Source organism: Fukomys damarensis, unplaced genomic scaffold, assembly GCF_012274545.1.
Source record: "Fukomys damarensis isolate Sample0158 unplaced genomic scaffold, DMR_v1.0_HiC HiC_scaffold_5, whole genome shotgun sequence".
NCBI lineage: Eukaryota > Metazoa > Chordata > Mammalia > Rodentia > Bathyergidae > Fukomys > Fukomys damarensis.
The window spans coordinates 53014233-53026701 of record NW_022900917.1 but is presented as its reverse complement, the minus strand read 5'-3'; the positions used below and the strand labels follow the sequence as shown (position 1 = coordinate 53026701).

General features: G+C 38.9%; 1 long non-coding RNA gene across 1 annotated transcript; it reads left to right on the top strand.

Annotated features, from left to right (window-relative positions):
- Positions 1-373: 373 nt before the first annotated feature.
- On the top strand, positions 374-12172 carry LOC104853230. Its single transcript, XR_777719.1, has 3 exons — positions 374-569; positions 2613-2730; positions 12085-12172. It is a non-coding gene; the product is annotated as an uncharacterized LOC104853230 (long non-coding RNA).
- The last annotated feature ends 297 nt before the right edge of the window (positions 12173-12469 follow it).

The window sequence follows — 12469 nt, the reverse complement described above, 5'->3', positions numbered from 1 at the left end:
CGCAGGGGACGGAGGACTCACAGGCCGGGCGCTGCGCGGGCTACACGGACGCCTTCCGCTCAGCGCCCTCGCGCCCCATCCCTCCCCGCTCCCAAGAGAGGCCCAGCCGCGCCGCTAACAGCACCCTCACCGCCCTGCTCCCCGGCTCGCACTGGCGGCGCGTACCAACTCCTCCACCCGGAGGTAGGTTCGGGTTCCACTTTAGCCAAGGGCCGCGAGGTGAAAGGGGAGCGTGCGTGTGTATCCGGGTTACGCCGGGGGCGGGGCGAAGGACGCTCCTCCCCTAGGCGGGACGGCCGGGCCTGTGGGCGGGGCCGCCGCTTCTGTGCCCAGGGCTGGCGCTGCACTGACTTGCCTACTGTTGTAGCTCCTGGTGGTTTGGGGTTCTGCAAACCTCCAGGAAGCTAGGAGTTGCTTTCCATGCAGAAAAGGGTACTGAGTTCCTTGTGAAATCTCCCTTTGTTCTCTAGGTGTTGCCAAAATAAAGCCACAGTGACAAGTGTATCTTTCCCTACCTATTCTAAGATAATTAACAAAGGAAAAGAGGCTAAACCTTTCAAAACAGACCTGTAAGTTTACCCCGACACGTGTGTAGACAGAGCCTGTAGCTATAAATCTTCTCTCTGCTTTTCCAGACCAGGCGGGGGTTGGGCGGAGAGCAGAGGGATTTTACTTGGTTTTTTATTCTGTTGGCCTCTGTCAATATCTAAACGTGTATGTATAGATTTTCTCTTTGCTCTGCCTGCTGGAATACAGCACCCTCTATAAAGCTGAAAAACCTACCTTGATTATAGGCTTTTATAATAAAGGAAAACACACTATACTTCTCTCACAAAGATTATTAGCCCCGCCCTCCTCTCAGAAGTTGAAGGCGGAGGAATTGCTTGACAAAGTCTGCTTGATTTAAAGATTATACCAAGACGGTCAGTAGGTCTGCAATACACAATCTTTGAGTCAATAAACGCTCTCCAAATGTAGTATACAGACGTATTTAACAGAGAAATAAGTACCTTCTTCAGTTTCAGTGGTCTTAGCAATAAAGATACTGAGTACTTACTAAATTTTAATGTGTAATTCATGAATCTATCTTCAATCATAAAAGTCAATATTAAGATGTACAGAACATTCTTAAATGGTAGAATATGCATATAAAAGCACTTAAATGCTGCCCACTTGCTGCATAGTTAAAAGGCATTGATTTTAAGTGGGTTTTAAGATTAACCACCTAAAAATTGCGAGTATATAGAACTTTTGAGCATTCACTGCTAAGCAAATTGTAAGCCTAACATTTATGGCTTCCTCAGAGATCATAGCATCTCTAGAATTTGCCTGTGGTTATATAGGTACACCAAACGCTGACTATTGATTGTGAATATGAATCCATACAAGGGTAGTCCCTCAAGTACTGACAGCAACACTGAAGCAACTGTCACTGTTTTTGCTGAAAGCAAGGTTACAGTTAAGTAAAACTGCTTTTAAAAGTAATCGAAAAGTGAAGCTCACGAAGTAAAGATGGATACTTATCCCGGGGCTAACAGCAAGATATAATTAAGAATTCAACAGAATCACTTCAAACTGCACTGTGTGATCAACAAAAAGATTTGAGTTGGTAATGGCCATAGAAATATTAAAAGCATCATTGGGAATGTCTAAACAAGGCTTGTTAAACTGGAAAATATTTTTCATGGGTACTGGAAAAGAGTATAAGGCTACATGCATTGCGGTGCTTTATGTAACATTAGTGAGACTGTAGTGAGACAAGATCTGGAGCATTTCAGCTTCAGAAAAAGGGCCTATGACTTGAAGAAGAAAAGCCAAGGCACAAAAAGAAAGTGAGTTTAGAGATCATAGCTCCAGCCAGGTGTTAACCACACCATATGCCTGTAAAATCAGCATTATGGGAGGTTGCCTTCATGATTTAGGGAGACTCTGTCTCAAAATAAAAATTAAGAAAGATACTGGAGGTACAACTTAGTGCAAAGGCTCTGGTTTCAATCTCTGATCATGCAAAAAAAGAAAGAAAGAAAGAAAGAAAGAAAGAAAGAAAGAAAGAAAGAAAGAAGGATCAACTCCAAGAGGTGTTTTAGTACTTTGGTGATAGTGATAATTGACATTAGGTAAGAGATATTGACACCACAATATTTAATTAAAATAATCTGTGACAGGAAGAAAACATTTAATTTTACATATGGAATTTTTAAAAATCACTTGCAGTGCTAGAGGTCAAAGCCAGGTCTTTCCTATTTCTCAAGCTTCTTAAGCCTGGTTTTTGATGTCACAACCTCCAGGAAGCTTCCTAACTACATGAGCTCCTATCCTTCTCTCTGTGTATGTTTCTCTAGCTGTCTTTGCCTGATTTATAGTTGATTGGATTATATCTCATCTTTGCCTGGTTACCTGGCTGTCCTCTACTAGATGGTGAGCTTGTGGGCCAGACCCACATGATTTATGCTGGTCTGATACCTCAGAATCCAATCCATGTTTGGCACATGCTTAACCAATGGGCAATAGAGCACTTTGTTGACTTTATCATATTGATGCTGTCATTGTTTGTTGTCGTAATTTCTTGCTCAGCCTCATTCATTATTTTTTATCTCTTCCTATTTCCCCAGGACAATAGAATAAGGAGACATCTCTCAGACACCAAATCTTGTCAAAATATAGCCAAAAGACAACAAGAAGTAGGAATTTGTGTTTACTACATTTAATTACACTTGTATATCTCTTTCTGTAAGTTCAAAATCCTCTCCTTCCTGTCTCTAGGGGATGCCAATTAGCATGACATATTTTTTGGAACATGGAGTAAAGATGTCTTTGTGTACAAGGAGCAATCAATGAAGATGATGAGCTAGGAGTTGGTCAGAAGGCAGACAGATCTTTAACGATTTCTGGTTCTTCAGAAGCCAATTGAAAAATGATTGGCAAAGTTCAGTAGCTATAGATTAAGATCAGGAAACCTTAGGAGATATTTATGTGACCATGCTCTGTTTAGATGCTAACATGGCTTTTCATATTTATGGAAGGAACCAAGTGTGCCAGGCACAGGGGAAATACTTCAAGGGGCTGGTTGGACAATTGAAGTACTAGATGTGTCTACAGTATGATTGTTGGGTGATTGTTTGACTGTATAAATTTACTAACATTGATTAGATTAAGCACATGAAATTTGTGAATTTTGGTATAAAAGTTATATCCCCCAAAACTTATTATTTAAGGAAGGAAGGAAAGAAGAGAGAGGGAAAGAGAGGGAGGGAGAGAGGGAAATAGAAAGGGAGAAAGAGATGGAAAAAGACAGAGGGAAGGGAGGAAAATAAGAATTGAGTCAAGAAACAAATCTTGCATATGATGTTAATGGAACTCTTTGTAGACACAACAAGAGTGGAAGGGTACAGGTGTCATCTGCATTTTAGGCTAGCATCTGCTATGAGTGCAACCTCAACAAAATTGTCCTAATTTAAGGTATTGAGAAGGTAAGAATGTTGTCTGTTGGTGTCCAGCATGGTCCACAAGCTCATTCTATAAATTGACTCATGATGTTGAAACAAATACAGAGTAAATTAGAGAGAAAAGACAACTCTTTACTACTCAAGCTAGAGTACAGATGACTAAGAGGAAATGGATAATGGATATTCCTTCCAAAGGCACATATGGCCATGAATATAAATCAGAAGGAAGAATAAAGTCCAGTCTAGTTGCATCTTCGGCCTGTGCTTCTACAAAGATTGACCTGCATAGGAAAACCTAGGACAGCATTTAAAATGAAATCACATGTTTGCAGGAGTCACAGCAAAGCTACAAACAAATATGCGGGAACAGATGCAGGCTAGAAAATTTGGAAAGGGGCTGTGCTTGCCTCCTAAATGGAGCAAGCACTTTAGGCCAACTTCAGCTAAAGCTGCCAATCCAGAAAGGGCTTCAGAGGCTGAGATTAAACCAAGAAAAAGATCCAAGAAAAAAGTATTTTGTTTTTCCTTAAGTGATCTAGGATTTTTAACAATGATATTCTTTTAGTTGCTGAAGCTTTTTTCTTTTCTGGTATGTACTCTCCCTGCCCTCCTTTGCATAGCCAGCTCTAATTGGCCTCCAAATCCCCATGAGGCTGACTTCCTTCCCACTTCAGCCTACTCTTATCAGCCTACTCTCAGGGTTTCTATTGTTCTTGTAATCTTTACTGTCCCATTTAGCACATTAACTTCCTAATCATTTACTCCTGACATTTATAACAGTCCACTAACATGATCTAGTCTTCTAGAATCAAAGAAACACAGCCCAGGACTGGAGGTATGGCTCAGTGGTAGAGAGGTTGCCTAGCATTTGCAGGGACCTGGGCTCCATTTTCAACACTGCAACAAGCAAATGAAAATTGGCCTGTTTAAAGAAACACATTTTAGCTTCCAAAAAGATTGTTTCCCTCAAATTCCTGTCCGCTCTCCCTTCCCTTCCCCTCCCCTCCGCTCTCCTCCTCTCTCCTCTCTTCTCCTCCTCTCCCCTCCCCTCTCCTCTCCTATCCTCCCACCCCTGCTGCTCCCTGCTCCTCCCTCTCTAATTCGCCTTTTTCAAGCACTCTGAAAGCTACACTTTTCTCCTCCATCCACTTTCCTCAGGTACTAGTATATGTCAGCTTCCTCAGGCTGTTTCTGGCAGAGGAAGTCCCTTCCTTGTGGGCGTGGACTAGACCAGTCTGCTGTGACCCGGTGGCTGCTGGACTGGCTGAGAAGCAGAGGCTTCATGTATCTGCACAGTCCCACATTATCTGGCATGGCTGGGTGAGACTGCCCCCTGCTTTTCTTCATGCCCTTTCCCCTCTTGCCTTTGGAGTTTGGGGCACTGTCTTGTGGGCTGTTGAGGAATATTTTATGACTACCTACCACCTGCCTCCTACAGCTCTGACTTTGGAGCAGGTCCAATATCCCTGTTCAAAGGTTACTGGTCTAATCAGGTAAATCAGGCTAGGCAAGCTAGCAAGCTAGCACAAGTATGCTGTTGATTTAATGTGTTTTAAGTAAATGTCACTTGTTTTAGTATTGTTATTGCCAGTTCTCAATGACTTGTAATCTAGTCTTCTTTTATAGCTTCTTCAGTACACCTATATAACTAGTCAGGCACAGACATGACTGGATATATGAGTCATTGTAAGCTGTTCAATTGTATTAACCTATGTAACAATATCTTAGATATATGTTTTCTGTTTGTCTTGGAGTTTAGCCTGACACCCACCTGCGATGAAGTTATAAAGAACTCACAACTTCTTAAGAGAGGGTATAGCCATATTATGCCTCCAGACCTACTCCCAGGGCTGCAAGAAAACCTGCCCAATAATTCTCTTTGACCTATATACATAAAGAGCATGATCAGATGAGATGGCCAAGCTTGAATGTCTTTAAAAGAAAGTTGCTGGGACCTGTGTTGAAGTTACCCATCTCTACCTCTGACAGAATGAGATGATTATGGAGAGGCCTGTGTGGAGAGCAAACCTGTGTTCCCTAGAGCACAGCAGAGGGAATAGAAAGGTCTAAAGATGAGGAGTTGGCAGATGATACCTGGGAAAGCAAAGCCAAGAGAGAGGCCTGTATGGAGTGGCCTCAGTTCAAGAGATTGGAAGTGGTGCCGGGGATTTAACTCAGTGGTTCTGTTGCCTTCTTCACAAGTGCAAGGTCCCAAGTTTGATCCCTGGTACCCCAAAAACAAAGCAAAACAAACAAACAAAAAGAGATTGGAGGTGGGAAGGAGAAGAGATGGAACAGAATAGAGGATACAGAATCAAAACCAAACACATTAAGCCATCTAATCTTTGACAAATGAAACAAAATGTATTTGCAAGTGGAAAGATAGCAACTGTAGCAAATGGTACTGAGAAAACTGATTATACTCATGCAGAAGATTGAAGCTAAAGCCATTTCTCTCACCATAACCTAAACTAAAATGAAAATAGATCAAAGATCTAAATATTAAAACAAACATTTAACCCGCTGGAAGATAAAATAGTTAAAATTCTTGAAGTCATAGAATAGGCAAGGACTTTCTGAGCAGAATCTCAATTGCACAAGAAGGAACATCAAGAATCAACAAATGGGATTACATCAAATTAAAAATCTTCTGTATAGAAAAAGAAACAACTAACAGAGTGAAGAGACAATGTGCAGTATTGGAGAAAATTTTTACAAACTAAACTTCTGATAGAATTAAAATCTAGACTATGTAAGAAATTCAAAAAATTAAACTTCCCAAAGTAAAAGACACAATCAAAACATGGGCAGCTTCTCAGAAGTGTCACAATACATACTTCTCAGAAGAAATACAGATGGCCAACAAATTTATGAAAAACTGCTCAGCATCTCTGGCCAGTAGAGAAATGTAAATTAAAATAACATTGAGAATCCACTTTACCCCAGAAAGAATGGCTATTATCAAGAATCAAATAATTACAAATTCTTTCAAGGCTGCAGTGAAAAATAATTTTTTCTACATTGTTGGTGGGAATGTAAACTAGTACAAGCAGTAAAGGGAATCAATATGGAGATTCCTCAAAAACTAAAAAATAAATTCCATTTAACCCAGGTGTTCTCCTTATAGGAGACTATATTATATTCTTATATTCTTCCTGAAACAGTTAAATACATCATTTTACAGGGATACATTCATTCCTATATTTACAGTTTTTTGTTTGTTTGTTTCTTTTTTGAGACAGGGTCTCACTACGTAGTTGAGACTGACCTGGAATTCACTATGTAGCCCAGGCTGGTCTTGAACTCACAGCGATCCTCTTACCTCAGCCACCAGAGTGCTGGGATTACAGGCATGTGCCACCATGCCCAGCATTCTACATTTACAGTAACAAAATTCATAATTGCTAACTCTTGGAGTATCCTCCATGTCCCTCAGTAGAAGAATGGATTAAAAAAAATGTGATATTTATACACAATGGAGTACTGCTCTGCTATAAAGAAGAGTACATTTCAGTCATTTGAAGGAAAAATGGATTCACCTTGAGACCATGATGTTAAGTAAAATAAATCAGATACACAAGCTTAAATATTGCATGGTTTGCCTTATACAAGAATCCCAGAGTAGAAATAAATCAAAAAGCAAACCCAAAGGCGGATACTGTAATAGGAAGCAGGGAGATAGATCTTTTGTAAATGGGGAAAGGACTGTGCGATGGAAGAAGGGATGGAGAGGGGAAGGGGATGTAAAAAAGAATCAAGATTATGTACATATACCAATTTCCCACAGTGAATGCAATCGTTATGTACTACAAACATGTTACAAATAAAAAGTAAAGTGAAAACAGTATTTCAGAAAAAAATCCTCAAGACAGAAGTCCAAAATTTGGGCCTCTACCATGTAAAAAGAGCAGCGCCTGACCCCGACAGTGCACAAAACTCTTTTGCATACTACCCTTTCTCTTTTCTTCTGCTTTGAGAGATTGGTGTGAGAATGAAGACCCACTCACACCTTCTGTTTCTCCTCCTACGGTTTCTAGCTCTGGGACCAGCCTGAATGGTGAAGACTAGAGAAATAAAGCTAAATTTGAAAAGTTCTACATTTGAGACACACTTTGTAGTTTGTCCACAAACTACGTAGAAATTTGGCAGACATAAATTTAAAACATATTTCTCAATTTTAAACTAGAAATGTTAGAGAGATATTCTACATTTATGGAAAGGAAGACACAATCTTTTCAACTTCTCAGATTTTTTTTTCCAATTTTATCTATAGACTGAATACAATTTTAGACTCCCAGGAAGTGACTTTTTAGATATCAACAAATAAAGCTCATATGGAGAAGCAAAAGACCCGGAATAACCAACACACATCGCTTCTCGGCCCTTTGGCTAAGATCAAGTGCAGAATAACCATCACAATAATTAAGAAAAAATAATTAGGAGATTGACACTACCTGAGTTCAAAACCTATTATAAAGCTAAAATAATCAAGAAAGTGTAGCGTTGGTAAAAGAGTGAGTAACCAGATCAGTGAAACAGAATAGGAAGCACAAAAATAGATACATAGAAATAAAGTCAACTCAGGGCTCATTGACAAAAAGAAAAAAGGCAATACAATGGAACAAAGACAGTCTTTTCAACAAGTGGTACTTGACCTCCACAAGCAAACAAACAAAAAGTAAATCCAGAGACAAATTTTATAAAAATTAATTCAGACTAGATGTAAGACACAAAACTATAAAACTCGAAGACAGCACAGGAGAAAATCTAGATAACCTTGGATTTGGAGATTACTTTTTACATACAACACTGAAGGCACAACCCATAAAAGAAAGAATTGATGAGCCGGGCTTAATTAAAATTAAATATTTGTACTTCTTAAAAGATAGCATCAAGAGGGAAAAAAGACAATTCACTGACTGTATTGTTGTCAGGGTTTGCAAGGGAATAGATTAAATACAGGAAACATTATTCATATTACCCAAAAAGTCAAATGCAGATGAGTCCAAGAGATCTAGCTGTACACAAGGAACCCAGAGAATACAGCCAAGGGTCTGGATCCCACAACATTGTCTCACTCAAATCCAGCTGAAGGCTGAGAGTCCTCCTGAAGGTCAAGGCAATGTCCTCCACGCGTCCAGCCAGTAGAGCCTATGGCAATAACTCATGCTTGTCCGTATTGAGGATTTGCTCCTGGAAAGCCAAAAAGCCAGTGGTGGAAGCCAGCAAATCTGCACTGGTGGGGTTAAGGACTTGGGTCACCAGGCTGAACGATCTATACTAGAGCCAGGAAGTGAAGCTCATGGTGAAGATCAGAGGCTCCCCTGATGAGAACAGCAGTGATTCAGTGACAGTCAGGCCCTGAGCTTCTCCAATGAGAACAGCCAAGTTCACATCTGGAAAACCAACTACAACAGGCCTGATCATCTCCTCCAATTTTCTTTTTATGCTATTGGCAACAATCCTGAGGTGGGTCCTTTATTCCCAGAACACACTGATTCAATTCAGGTGGGTGTCACAAGCTGACCATTAGTAATCCAACACAGACTGGAAGAAAATATTTGCAAAAGAGATATTTGACGTAGGACTGTTACCCAAAGATATACAAAGACCATTTTGAAGTACAACTATAAGAAAACCAACAACATTACATAAAAATAAATCCTAGACATTAACAGATGCCTCATCAAAGAAAATGTCAAAAAAATTGGCCAATAAACCTAGTTTTTACATCAAATGTCAGCAAAATGGAAATGAAAACAATAAGAAACTGCTACATGCCCATCAGAATGTAAAAAATGCAAAACACTGACAATGCCAAATTCTTATGAGGGTGTGGAGCAACAGAAACTCTCATTCACTGATGGTGGAAATGGAAAATTAATACAGCATCTTTGGAGACAATTTGGTAGCTTTTATAGAATTAAACACATTCTCACATAAAATCCAGCAATTATATGCCATAGTATTTGCCCAGAGGAATTGAAAAATTACTACAAAAAGACTGACACACATATGTTTATGGCAGCATTATTCTTAATTGCCATAACTTAGAAGCTATCAAGATACCCTTCAGTAGGTGTACAGATAGATACATAAACCGTGGTATATTCAGACACTGAAATGTTACTCAGTGATTAAAGATAGGACCTTTCAAGCTCTAAAAATATGTGGAATAGCCTGAAATGTATATTACTAAGTGAAAGAAGCCAATTTGAAAAAGCTTATGATTACAACTATATAACAAAAAAATGAGCCAAAACTATGAATATATTAAATATTTTCAGTGATTGCCAGAAATTAGAAGGTAGAAAGAGATACACAGGCTGAACACTAAGGATTTTTAGGGCAGTGAAAGTACTCTGTTTTTTTTGTTTTTGTTTTTGTTTTTTTGTTTCTTTGGTACTGGGATCGAACTCAGGATTTTGTGCTTATGAGGGAGGCACAATGCCACTGAGATAAATCCCTGGCCCAAAACTACTCTGCTTTCTCTATTGATGGATACTTGTCATTGTACCTTTGTCCAAATCCAAAGAAGGTATGTTGCAGTCACTTTCCTCATCATAGACACAGCATCCAACCACAATTTAATGTCAGAGAGGTTTATTTTGGCTCATAGTTTGTAGAGCTTTCAGTCCATGGTCCAGTGACTCCAAGGCAGTGAACCTAAAGCTGCTCTGAAAAAAAAATAGATATCATATATTTCCATTTATATAGACTCTGAAAGAAGGGAAGAAAAGTAAAGAGGAAAAGAAAGTAAGAAACCTGTAGGGAAGCAAGTGTTACATTGAATGGTTGTGCGTTCAGCATGATGACTACAGCCACAATATTTACTATAAGAATATTTCCCAGAAGGTCAATTTAACTTGATTACACCTGAAGACAGATCAGATTTATATAATCTTTACAAAAGTCAGTTATTACTCTGGGAACCTGGTTTTGCAATTTTTGAACACAACTGCTTCAGCCAACCTAAATATTTCCTCTCAGCCTAGAAAGACACATTGAGAGGGAAACTAAATCTTGACCTATAATATCAAAGCTTCATGACAGAAATGAGAGGTCCCATGGCTCTGTGGGTTGTTTTGGGGTGCCAGTACATCATAGTGGGAGCATGTTGTATTGGAAGCTGCTTATCTCACAGTTGCTGAAAAGCAAAGAGAGGAGGCCAGGTCACAATAGTAAAATTCCCTTCAAGATTACACCCTCAGGGATCTAACTTCTTTTCCCTAGGCTTCACCTTCTACAGGTTCTAGCACTTCCTGGTAGCACCACAGGCTGGTTACCAAACCTTCCACACATGGACTTCTGGGGGAAAGTGAAGATCTAAACTAGAGCTTGTGGTTTATCAATAAACAACATTTAATCTCTGGCCTACACTATTTAATTTACCTTAGTGCAATGGATCGAATTTTATTTTTTTTAATGCAACCGTGCAGTTATTCTAACAATACTTACTAAAAGTCCATCTTTTCTTCAATGATTTGAAATGCTATCATGGTCATGTACTAAATTTCCATCCACCATTAATTCTATTTCTAGATTTACTGTTATTAGTCTAGCCACCCATTAGTAATGCAGAACCGTACTTACAGAGTGCCGTGATGTTTTAATATCATGTGTTTTAATATTAAATAACAGTATATTTAATGCTGTGAAATAATTTCCAGTTTACATTACTAATTTCTTTGCCCCTTCCATTTTTGTTCAGATATTCAGGGAGCGACAGAGAGATAAAGATTCCTCTTGCTTATTGCTTGTAATAATAAACTTACCTCGATGTATTTTTCTAATGAACATACTAGCTTTATAAATTCACATATAATAATAATTATTTTTCTATGTTCACTCAATTCTATTCTTTCTCTAGTATTTTCTCATGGATATTTTGAAGTTCTTTAGATTTTTTTTTTTACATAAACATGTTTTCACGATCAAGTATTCTCTCACTTTTGCAGCTTTACTCATTCTCACATCTTAATCCTACTGAAGTTCTCTAGATTTTTAACAGTCATACTTTCTAAAAACGTATTCATGCGTCTTCTTTTCTAATTCTTGTCTATACTCCACAGAAGCCAACTGTATTGGCAAATGCCTTCTACCCAATTGGAGACAGTAACGGAAATGGTGGGCATTATTTGCTTTATTTTTATGTTAGTAGGAGATACTTTAATAAGTAAGCAGATCACAATTATTTATATTATTATTCTGCAGAAAGGGCACTCATTTCCTTCCCAGTCTTAAGTAACCACAAGCCCCCTTTTCGCCATGGCAGCCTTCTCTAGTTTTCTGAAGGATGGATGTGATGAAAAATGCCTCACATCTTTAAGAGGACAGGATGTAGCTGGGAACCAAATCAGGCTCCCTATGGCCACTGCCCATCAGGGAAATGCTGTAGCTCACCAAGCAGTTTCCTGCCCACCCTCCATTCACTTGCACATCCTCTCAATTGTCTCTTTATTCCTTCCCTTACCCGACAGTTACACCAACACCAAACTTTCCAGAGCTTGTTAGATGGCTCAGTTGAGCACTCTTTCATTTCATTTTCCTTAAATCAAATGGGGGCATAATCACATAAGACTGGTTTCTCAAATGCTTAAATTTTCTGTGTTCATTCTGTCTTATACTGTCTGCTCAGATATCAAGCATCCCAGAAAGCCATGAATTTTAAGACAAAACAAAACTTCACTTCAGTTTTCCTATAAACACCTCTACCTCAATATGAAGAAAACCCAAGTTTTACTGCTGAATAAAATGTAATTCAATTGCAACAGTGGCTTGAAATCCCAAGGTAAATAGATGTGCTTTAGATGACCTGTCATAGCATCTGCTTACAAAGAGATTTAATCATGCAGCAGACAATTAACTATTTTCTTTTTTGTAAGAAACATAGATTAGATTTGAAAGATTGCTTAAGTCCTCCAAGACAGAATGAATACCTAACATATATCTTACTGGTGGTGCCTGATATGCAACAGTAAGGGGTTTAAATTCAATGGCAGTATTTAAAAATTTTTTTTATT